This window comes from Akebia trifoliata, chromosome 8, assembly GCF_017979445.1.
Source record: "Akebia trifoliata isolate Shusen 1 chromosome 8, ASM1797944v1, whole genome shotgun sequence".
NCBI classification, from domain to species: domain Eukaryota; kingdom Viridiplantae; phylum Streptophyta; class Magnoliopsida; order Ranunculales; family Lardizabalaceae; genus Akebia; species Akebia trifoliata.
Window position 1 is genome coordinate 17,767,143 of NC_141382.1, and position 10,222 is coordinate 17,777,364.

The following is a 10,222-nucleotide window of genomic DNA, read 5'->3' on the forward strand; positions in this document are numbered from 1 at the left end:
TATCTTGTGACTTCTTGATCGATTGCTATTGCGTTGGAATTTGTCAGCATTGAACTGATCAGGGATCAATAGATCTTAATTTTCAAATGTTACTTCAAGAACAAATAATGCTTGGAATCGTGCAGGCTTTACAAGCCTCAATCATGCTAAATAGCTTGTATTTAGGTGGAAGTAAAAATCCTTTGGATTTTGAGGTAAATGGTAAAGGATTCTAGGTTGAGATGGCATTAATAATTATGTTTTTGCTGGATATTATTTCTTTTATATGCTTTTACTATGAAAGCACAAAAGCTTGTTTGGTTGACATAGTGTGGTTATTTAAAATTATCTAGTGTAATGGTTTGGGAATTTTATATCGATCGTGCACATTGCGAACAGTCTCTGTCCAGCTAACATGCCACAATATGGCATTTCTTATTTCAGAAATAAGTTCAACTGGATTCTCTTATCAATATGAACATTAGGGGAATTGTGTAGGAAACATGTCTGTACTAAATTGGATTTTAATTTTTCTTCTTTTACTTAATGGGTTCCATGATAAAGGCCAAGGAAGGTTTTTATGCCAATTAAAAATATGTTTTAATCCAATGATAGGTGAGGGTGCTGAACTACTCCATTCACTGGTGTTTGTGAACAACTACTATCTAGAAACCCCTTTTATTTGTAAGTATTAGATATTGAAGATATTTGTTGATACGCCGCTACAATGTAACGCCATCATGCTCCAGGTAATGTAACGGTCGAGGCATTACAAACAATGAGATTTCTGCTGATAAAAACTTGAAGTATTGGAACCCATTCTCACCCTTGTAGTGAGTGAGTCATTCCTTTATTTCTTTCTCAAGTTATGTCGAGGTCTTCAATCTCCATCCTTTACAATCGTGACTTATATATGGGAGTCCTTGCTTAAGGAAGACAACCTCCTACCACTATGTGAAAAAAGCCCATATTTGACGGTCTTGGCCCGTCAAATTTTCAGAAATTTGACGGACCATTCTGTCAAATATACCCGTCAAATATTTTCTTGTAGAATTTTTTTTTTTGACGGCCCTGAACTATCAAATTATTGGAGAATAAGCTATTAAAAAAATTAAAAAAAAAAAATCCATAGAATATGACCGTCGAATATGGAGGTTTAACAAACAATAGAACGGTCCTCTAATTCACTAATCACAATAAACGAAATAATAATAAAAAAAAATTAGAAAAACATAAAAAAAAACAAAACAAAAATCATAAAACAAGCACCAAATTAAACTAAACAACTTAAAATTCATATTATATATTGAAATTTCATTACTAAACAAGCTCTAATGGAAGCAATTGGGCACTTACATATGAAATTGTGTCACATATATAATTACTTAGAAATAAAACATAATCAAAAGCAAAAGGCCGTGATGTCTTAAATCTCTTCTGGCTCTCTCCGCTCTATCGTGTCTTCTTATTTTCCTCAAGTTTTGTATTTCCCCTACATTGCCACTGTTCTACACTTGCACCTTTTCAATATCAGGAAACTCTTCAAAATCTTCACAAACATTGCTTGCTTTCTGGCATCAATTGCTGAATCCATGGCAATCCTAGTGTCAGTCTTTGTCATTTTCCCACAGTCAGCATTTCTCTTCCTTTCTCTGTTCTACGATGTTTTCCTTCTTCATTGTGCAACTCTTTTCTTTGACCTTATCTCTCATCCTATAAAAGATTCCTCGCTGCCACATCCGCTTCTTTTTTCCTTCTTTTATCTTTTTTTTTTTTTTTCGCCGCAACTCCAACTTTTTAACTTTTTTCTTGCTTGAGTTTTGCTCTCTCCATCTTTGTTGCCTCTTTCTTCATTTTCCGATCATTATCCTTCTTCTCTTCAATATGTTTTGCAGCCTCAATAGCTTCCAAGGTTTTCACTTTAACATCTCTTTTCCCTATTGGACACGACAAGAAGTGACAAAGCAAAATATCATATTAACATTAGGGCTTTCTCATTTCGTTCTGTAATGACAGGCCAGGCCAAATTCCAACCCATTGACAGCCTTAGTACAAAGTAATTGCAAATTATGCAATAGGCTATTTATGCTCTTACAACTATAGTTTGTGGTTCAAAAACAACAATATCCATATTCTGAACAAAGATTATTAGTATGCATGTATTGTGGTTTTATAGTCAACTAAACTGTGAATAAATTAAAACCTGTAAAAATTGAGAATATAATTACAACTATAGAAGATTAGTGTTGGCAAAGAAACTAGAGAAGGAATAAATTCAGTATCAGACCACCTTAGAAACTAAGATTTTTAAGATAGGTAGAACCATGTAAGGACACTCATAAGGATGAGATGCTAGCTAAGATTGATATGCAAGACATACACTAAAATAGATTTAACACAAATTTAGTAGGGAGACTCATAAGTCCCAACCCCATGAGGTAACACCAATCAAACAGACCCTTTTAAACCTGGGTTATATTACACTATAACATCACATTATGGGGCAAGCTGAAAATTATGACTTTACCAAATAATATGGGAGAAGCATCAACTACATCTCAACAAAAATACATGTATATGTTACACTACCAAGGAAGAAATGAAAAAAAAAATTATTATAAAAATAAGGAAACTCAAACATTAATAACCTTAAGTCAAGCTTTCTGAACTGAAAACTCCACGATAAATTCTTTGATTTCATAGTTGGCAGCTCTATCAAGTGCAGTCCTTCCATCTGCATCTTTAAAATTATAACTAGCACCAACCCTTAATAGCTCTTCAATTTTCGGTTTCTTGCCTTCAGAGACCGCCATCAACAATAAAATGTCTACAGGGTGTATGTTTTGGCTTAAAAGAGCATCCATCTTGTCATAAGAACCATCAACTACAAGCATCCCATGTAGTTGAAGTACTGCAAAATATTAAGATTATACTTGTCATGGGAAATTTTTTACATGGAACTAGAAATCTTTTACTCGGAATACAAGCAAGAATTGTATAGCAAACATTGTTTAAAGTCTTTTACTTTGATGACACCAAATCCTAGTACTAACAGATTCTCACTTGAAGATCAGAAAACTCTCTCACACCCAACTTTAACGTAATTACATATTCTCCCTTGGAGTGGAACCTACAAATATAAATATATTTTTAAAATACAAATACCACTTCCACATTTCGAGAAAAAAAATTCAATTTTTTTCCTCCTTCAAATCGAATGGCTCACCATCCTTAATCTTTACCATTCAAAGGGAGAATATGTAAGGATGTTTTTAGAGTGTAGAAAGAGTTCCTGGACTGTAGGGGAAAATGGGTAGGCAATACATTAAAGGAAAAGAAATATTAAACTTATTCTCATTCATTAGTCCATATGTAAAAAAAAACTTGAGCTTTAGATAATGAAAAAGGCTTCATGAAAGGACATAGTAAATGATATGTTACCAATTGTTTAAGTACAAAAAAGCCATAGAATATCTGTAATCATATTAATATAGAGAAAGAAATCACTTACACTATCAACCACAATAACCGCTATAAATCCACTTCTAGCCAGGGTATCAACAATACTTAATAAATTTTCAGCAGAATCTGACACCATGAAATAAGCAGATTTTCAGTGTCTACACCTAATGACTCTACAAGTGATCCATTGCATTCTCCACATCAAGATAAGCACAATATCCTACAAAATAGAAATAGAACTCTTCAATTTTTCTGATTTTTTTATTACCTCCACATAACAATAATACATAAGCTACACATTTATCAAACCAAAAGAATGCATTCAATTAATCAGCTAGTTCAAGTGTATGTGGTATTAGATACGTCTTCAGCATCATCATTTTCATACATGTTGTATCTAAAGGACCGACTCAAGTTATTTGCTTCACAGGGCTTAGAGTTATCCAAAGACTGTAAAGGAAACACTACTGCATGCCAGTTAGAAACCATAAAAGGAGCAAATTCTTGATGGATCTGATAAAAAATAAAGAGTTATTCTTCAGCTCACCACAATGTTAGCTTTAGCATTCTTTTTCTTCCCCTTGAATGGATGAATTCCTGTTTTCACGTAAAATTTCACCTCTTTCAATGACTTAAATTGATGGTCTTCAATTGGACTTCCAATCACATTTGTAGACAGTTTAATGTCACCTTTCTTCTCATCTCCTTTAGAAAGCTATGATAGATTCGAAGAAGCATCTTTATGACCTCATTATCACTCACTACTTTGCTTTGCAAACCTTTTCTAGTGCATCTTCTTTTCTTTATCTGAAATTGCAAATATTCATAAATAAATTAAAACAGAGAAGTTAATATTACATAGGACTAATGCAAAATATACATATGAAAACAGACCTAATCGGCCCCAAACATCCACACATTATATCATGAAATCGGTCCCAAATAATAGCCTTTGGGGCTATTGTACCCCAAACAGTTTCCAAGGTTCAATTTTGTAATAAAAACAACCCAAAACAAGGACATCTAGAACTGGAATCATCATATTTTACCAGTTTTGATTCTTTTCAATTCTTATTTTCTAAACATGATGCTTTAGAAAAAGAATCAGGATCATGTAAGATGTCCAATCCCTATAGAATAGGAATGGTGTGTCTATGCGTCATGTTTTTGTTGGAGTTTAAAACACGGTCCTGAACAAACCGTTTTCTACATGGCACACAACTGAATGTGTTTAGTCTCCAATTGAAATAGGTGCCACGTAGACACTGTATGTTGTTGTAAGAACATAACACAATTTTGAATCGCAACTCTCAGAAAAAAACTAAAGTGAACCAAACTACTAGAACTGCCTTTGAATGAGGCATAATTGTACCTTTTGAATGAATCATTAGCGCTTGGAACCCATTGGGTTGGGTGCAATTGACAACTGCCTTGTGCCCAGGAAATGTTGTAAAAAATTTGAGCTTTCTGCAAACAAAAAAAGGGGAAAAAATTCTTCATTACAACAAAAGAGATTCTAAACCCTACAAAGCAAGATGAAAGGAAGTTTTGAACAATACTTGTTGCTCACATTCACATAAGATGTAGAGGCAGATGTAATTCACAAAAGTAATGATTTTCTGACTTCCACATGTGGCATACTCAAAATACTCTCTTGATGTGGCATGTGCTAGCACATGCCACGTGAGGAGAGTATTTTTTAGTATGCCACGTGGGGGAATCATATTATCATGACAATTCAAAATGTCCGATGTACTATATAAGAAATTAAGTTTCATTCAAAATACTCGAAATAATAATAATAATAATAATAATAATAAACAAACAGACAAAAACAAGTAGATAGAAATGTAAAACCTGGGCAGTGGCAAGCATGTTCCCCTTTGGATAAGAATCTAAGCTAATATGAAGGTGGCAGATAATCAGGCATTTGTGTGTGCACGCATGCGTGACGTGATATTGATTTGAAAGCAAAAAAGTACTCTCCCCTTAGGGCATCATGAAAATTTTGACTTTCTTATATGCCTTCACGAGTCACTTTGTCTTTGAAGATCCTAGATTGCCTTTCCACTGGCTTCAAATGGCAGGGAATGACCTTCTCTCTATAAAATGCTACCTCTAGAATACGACTCACTGCCTACCAAATGTATCAATTTAAATTGCCACTTTGAACAAATCATAAGTTGACTAATAAATTTTCAATTATAATTTATTTACAACAGGTATCTCCTTTAAGTGTATGCCTAACTTCTCTAAGAGAGCATATATTAGCACACCAACTTTTACTTATAACACACCAAGTAAAAGTTTATTGGTGTGTTAAAGTAAAAGTTGGTGTACCAATAGAATCTCACTTTAGGGTAAGAGATGATAATATGAAAGGAGTCAACATAACAATAGAACTCTCGAGAGATGTTTTGGAGTCCAAAGGTTTTAGAATAAATAGAATCAAAGACAAAGTATATTGAGTGAAGCTTTATAGACTAAACTTCTATTTACTAAAGGGGAGACAGATGGACCCTTTACACTTAAGAATGACAATATAAGAACTTCATTCTACGGGCAAACGAAGCATAAACCTTTTTTACTGAATTATATGTGGTAATTAAAAGAAAAATTATCTTAAATTTTCAGATTTCAGCCCGAGACATTCATAGAACAGTACCAGTCATGAACCGATGATTCAATACAGCTTCTGCAATTGGCTGTTTACGGAAGTCAGGATTCAGCATTGCCTGGTCCAAGAGCACAATTAACGTTAAAGAACTAAACAATAATAAACTGTTTCAGCATTGTAGGGCATTGAACTGTATGGTCAAGTAGATGGGTAGTTGAGTTGTCCTATAAATAGTAAACGAGTTGTAGCATGGGAGAAATATTAATAATTATAAATTGCGGGTTATGGGCTCACCTGGAGTAACTCCCAGCCAGCATCAGCACCGAGATCCAGAAACCTGACAGCACTTCTAATTTCTTAGTTGCTCATAACTTCTCCAAAAAACATACCCAGTATCACACCTTCATATGTACAAATCGATGTTTTATGTCTAAACATCAAGCACTATATAGTGCAATATATCTTATTATCTTAGTAATCGAGTGTTGACAATCATCTTTTAAGATATAGTGCAATATATCTTATGGACGGTCATATCGATCTTGTAAAAAAATGGAGAAAAAATTATTAACAATTCTCTTTTATTTGAATTAAAATAACTACAAAATGACTTTGCCAAAGCATTGTTTCTAGCACAAACTCCTCAAAATCTTATTAGGTATCATGTACATATATACAATATAAAAAAATTTAAACACCAACTATTACTATGTAAATTAAAATCTGCAAGATAAATATCAAAGTATAGGATACCAATATATAAGAACAAATGCAACCTATCAACATAAATAACTCCACAAACTATCATAGTATCAAACTTAAAAATCACTCCAAAATTGTAGAAAAAAATTATAATACAAAATTAAGATAACAAACAAATAAAACTCTAGATTTTCATTTCAATACAAAAAAAAATAAAAAATCAGCACTCACTCCCTCAGAAGCAAACTACCCAAGTTTGTGGGATGTCATGTTAATAAAGGAAGTATCCATTCAAAGAGTAAACATCATTGATAAACATTGTTGATGTCAAGAAATACTGATCCTGAATGCATTAGTACATATAAGACTTCATATTTTAAACGAATTGGTGAAATATTAGTTCTAGAGCACCTTTCCAAAGTGCAATGGAGGTCGCTAACATAGGCCATGGACCTTCTTGATCATCCATTGACATTGTCCATGTAAGTATGTTTTAAACCTTCTCTTCAATACTTTTTTTATACATCAGAACTTTCTTCACCTTTCTTATAGGTTTCCGATATGAGACTAAAAACTAAAGCACCTACAACCTTGAAGCCCCCCACTCCCCACAAGTGTAGGATAAAAAATGAGAGCTGCTATTTGCACCCCAAAATGAGAGATGATTTGGGATCCATGGAAACAAGAAAACAAAACTCTAAGAATCACATAATCCTGACTGTTGAAACACAAAATCTAATGGTAAGGATATATCTTAGAGCACAAAATTCAAAGAACTCTAAAATATCAAAAAGATACTTTTTTATTATGGATAAATGTAAAATTCTGTGCCCTTCCATTTTCGAAGTCTTTCATTAGTAAATTCTTTTATTGTATTTTAAACTTGAATGATTGAGGTATCATTTGGGCCATTGTGACAATATATACAGGATCCAAATTTTTGAGTTTAGTGGCAATCCGTTTTCTAAGTCTCTAATTTGGCATAATTTTTTTTAATAATGTTTTTTAACTAATCTAAAACGTGAATCATACAAAACTGAGATCTGAAATAAGAAAATCCTACAAAACCTAAATTTCAACTATTTTTCTACTAAAATTCAATGAAACTCAATCCGATTTATACGATACAAACCCTAGAAGACATGAATCAAATAGGAAAAAAGAGATTTCGAACATACCTTGAGGATTAGATGTGAAATTCAATTTTTCCAGACAAATCGTCATGAATCTGCCATACCCGATCTCAAATGATGTGAAATTCAAGCTTTCAATCCTCGATTAGCAGAGAATCCAAGAACATAGAGATTTCTATAAAGAAATTCAAAGGGAAGTTAGTGATGGAGGAGTGTTCGGATCAACTATAAAGAAATTCGACTTCGTTTGAAAAATCCGTTCGATTTCGAATGTGCAATCGAAAGAGATGCAACTTCGTCAACAATGGAGATAAAGAGTTCTTCGCAAAGTTTCCATCGAGAAGAATTGTGCTTCACCTTCGATGGAGAGGTCGATCGATTGAGTGAGAGAGAGAGAGATAAACAGTGAGAGAGAGAGAGGCAGAGAGTGAGATGTCGATCGATCGATTATGAGAGAGAGGCAAAGAGAAAGAGAAACAGTGAGAGAGAGAGAGGCAGAGAGTGAGAGTGATTTTCAAAAAACGTGGACCAAAGGCCGCGGAGTTTTGGGTTTAAAATTTGACGGGCCAAGTCCAACAAATTTTTTTAGATAAATTGAGGATTTTCACGTAGTGTACAACCTTCTGAAGCAGAACCCAATGTGATGATTGTTGGGTTTGATCATGATGTTTGTTCTTCAATCATCGATGATGGGTTGGTGGAGTCACCAGTAATGGCAGCATATGATTCTCCATTGAGAAGGAAAGGTAGAAGTCAGTTGGGTAGGCCTCATTTGCTCCCTTATGATTGGACTATAAAATGCAACATCCGCCAATCTGGTCGTAGTAAATAGTAAAGGCTTCAAAGACAAGGTATGCTCTCACTTTCTCTCTCTTTCTCTCTCTCAGTCTTGTTGAGTGTGAACAGAGGTAATTATCTAGCTTCTTGTAACAATGAAGATGGCAACATATACAAGTTCAGTACCTAAAGTTGGCAAACAATTAAAAAAATGTGTTTTTTAGATTTTCTACTTAGATCCCTCTATAATAAGTCATATTTGATAAGACCCCTTCAGGTTTTTGGAAGAAAAAAAAAGTCTTAGATTTTGTACTTGAGTGTTGATTTACTAACTTGAAAGTCTTCACTCCGCCAATACTTGGCTGATGTGTTACGGACACAGAACCTTACCTTGCTAGCAATCTCCAGTTTAATTCTTGAAAATTCACAAATTTGTTGTGTTTTTTTCAAAGGAAGTATTATTCTCCGAATTGTTGAACTATTCTGAATAATTCAGGGATTTTAAGTTTGAAAAGAATAAAACACAATTTTTACGAATATTATGACTTTTATGAATTTTTATAGAACTCAGTGGAAAAAAAATATGCTACTATCACTTGTTATATGTTGCAAAGTGTAAACTTGTAAGTTGTGACGTGTAACACAAGTTGACATTGAAGCAGCCATGCTCCGAAATTTTGGAGGAAACCACCTTCTCATGTGACAAGTATCCCTTTTATCTTTAGAAAAAATAATGACATGACCCTCTACATTTATTTGTTTACCACTTAATTTCCCAAATTGATGATTTTTCCCTTGACTTTGGTGTTCTTTTAAAAATCAATGGAACAATAACCTCAATATTCTCATTATCACCACCATCACCAATTTCATCATCACAATCACTATCACCAGACCAAGTTTTTGGTTTTTGAACTTTTGAAATGAAACGAATAATACACGTATGAAGCGTATGCCGTGTATTTTCCATTTATCAAATTTTAGACCAGATTATTGCAATCCAAAATTGGATAGAACTTGAATTTTTCACAAATCAAATTTATGTCATATTTTGAATTGCTAACAAGGGTGCAATGTCAAACTTTTACACATGCCTGCTGAATTGTAATAGAATAATAAATAATATACTCATAACTTAGAGGTGAATGAGGAACCCTCCCCTTACCTTATTTAACTAATTTTATTAGAATCATATAGAAAATGTTATCAGCTTTTGTCATTTTTCCCTTGAAAATTGTTTATCTAAAATTGTCATCACATTTGAGAATTTAGAAATGTTCAGATCTTATATAATTTTCCTTGAAAGTTAAGAATATTAGGAAATGTTTATAACATTGGGCGCAATTTTATTATGATTGAATCAAAGGCCACCAATTTAGGTTATTGAAAGAGACCTTTACTTAAAAACTGGAAATCGTCCATCCAAGGGGAAGGGAAAGAAAGCTAAAGCTAACATTTTGGTGAGCTAGATAATAACCTATTGTTTTTAACTACATGTTGTTGTGTTACTTTTATAGGCTTTGAACAATTCGATCCATGAGTAAAAAGTGGA

The 10,222-nt window shown here is 33.4% G+C and overlaps 2 long non-coding RNA genes across 4 annotated transcripts; both read right to left on the minus strand.

The window, feature by feature from the left end:
- Positions 1 to 1,319: 1,319 nt before the first annotated feature.
- LOC147396327 (uncharacterized) lies at positions 1,320 to 3,625 on the minus strand. Its single transcript, XR_015180923.1, has 3 exons — positions 3,491 to 3,625; positions 2,628 to 2,890; positions 1,320 to 1,916 (listed from the first exon to the last, which is right to left on the minus strand). It is a non-coding gene; the product is annotated as an uncharacterized LOC147396327 (long non-coding RNA).
- Positions 3,626 to 3,693: 68 nt separating this feature from the next.
- On the minus strand, positions 3,694 to 8,431 carry LOC147396328 (uncharacterized). Of its 3 annotated transcripts, XR_015180922.1 has the most exons (7): positions 7,939 to 8,429; positions 6,353 to 6,395; positions 5,012 to 6,176; positions 4,814 to 4,908; positions 4,132 to 4,248; positions 3,989 to 4,038; positions 3,695 to 3,891 (listed from the first exon to the last, which is right to left on the minus strand). It is a non-coding gene; the product is annotated as an uncharacterized LOC147396328 (long non-coding RNA). The 3 variants fall into 3 exon arrangements; XR_015180921.1 differs by having other exon boundaries at positions 3,694 to 4,038; positions 7,939 to 8,428; XR_015180920.1 differs by lacking the exons at positions 3,695 to 3,891; positions 3,989 to 4,038 and having other exon boundaries at positions 4,045 to 4,248; positions 7,939 to 8,431.
- Positions 8,432 to 10,222: the final 1,791 nt, after the last annotated feature.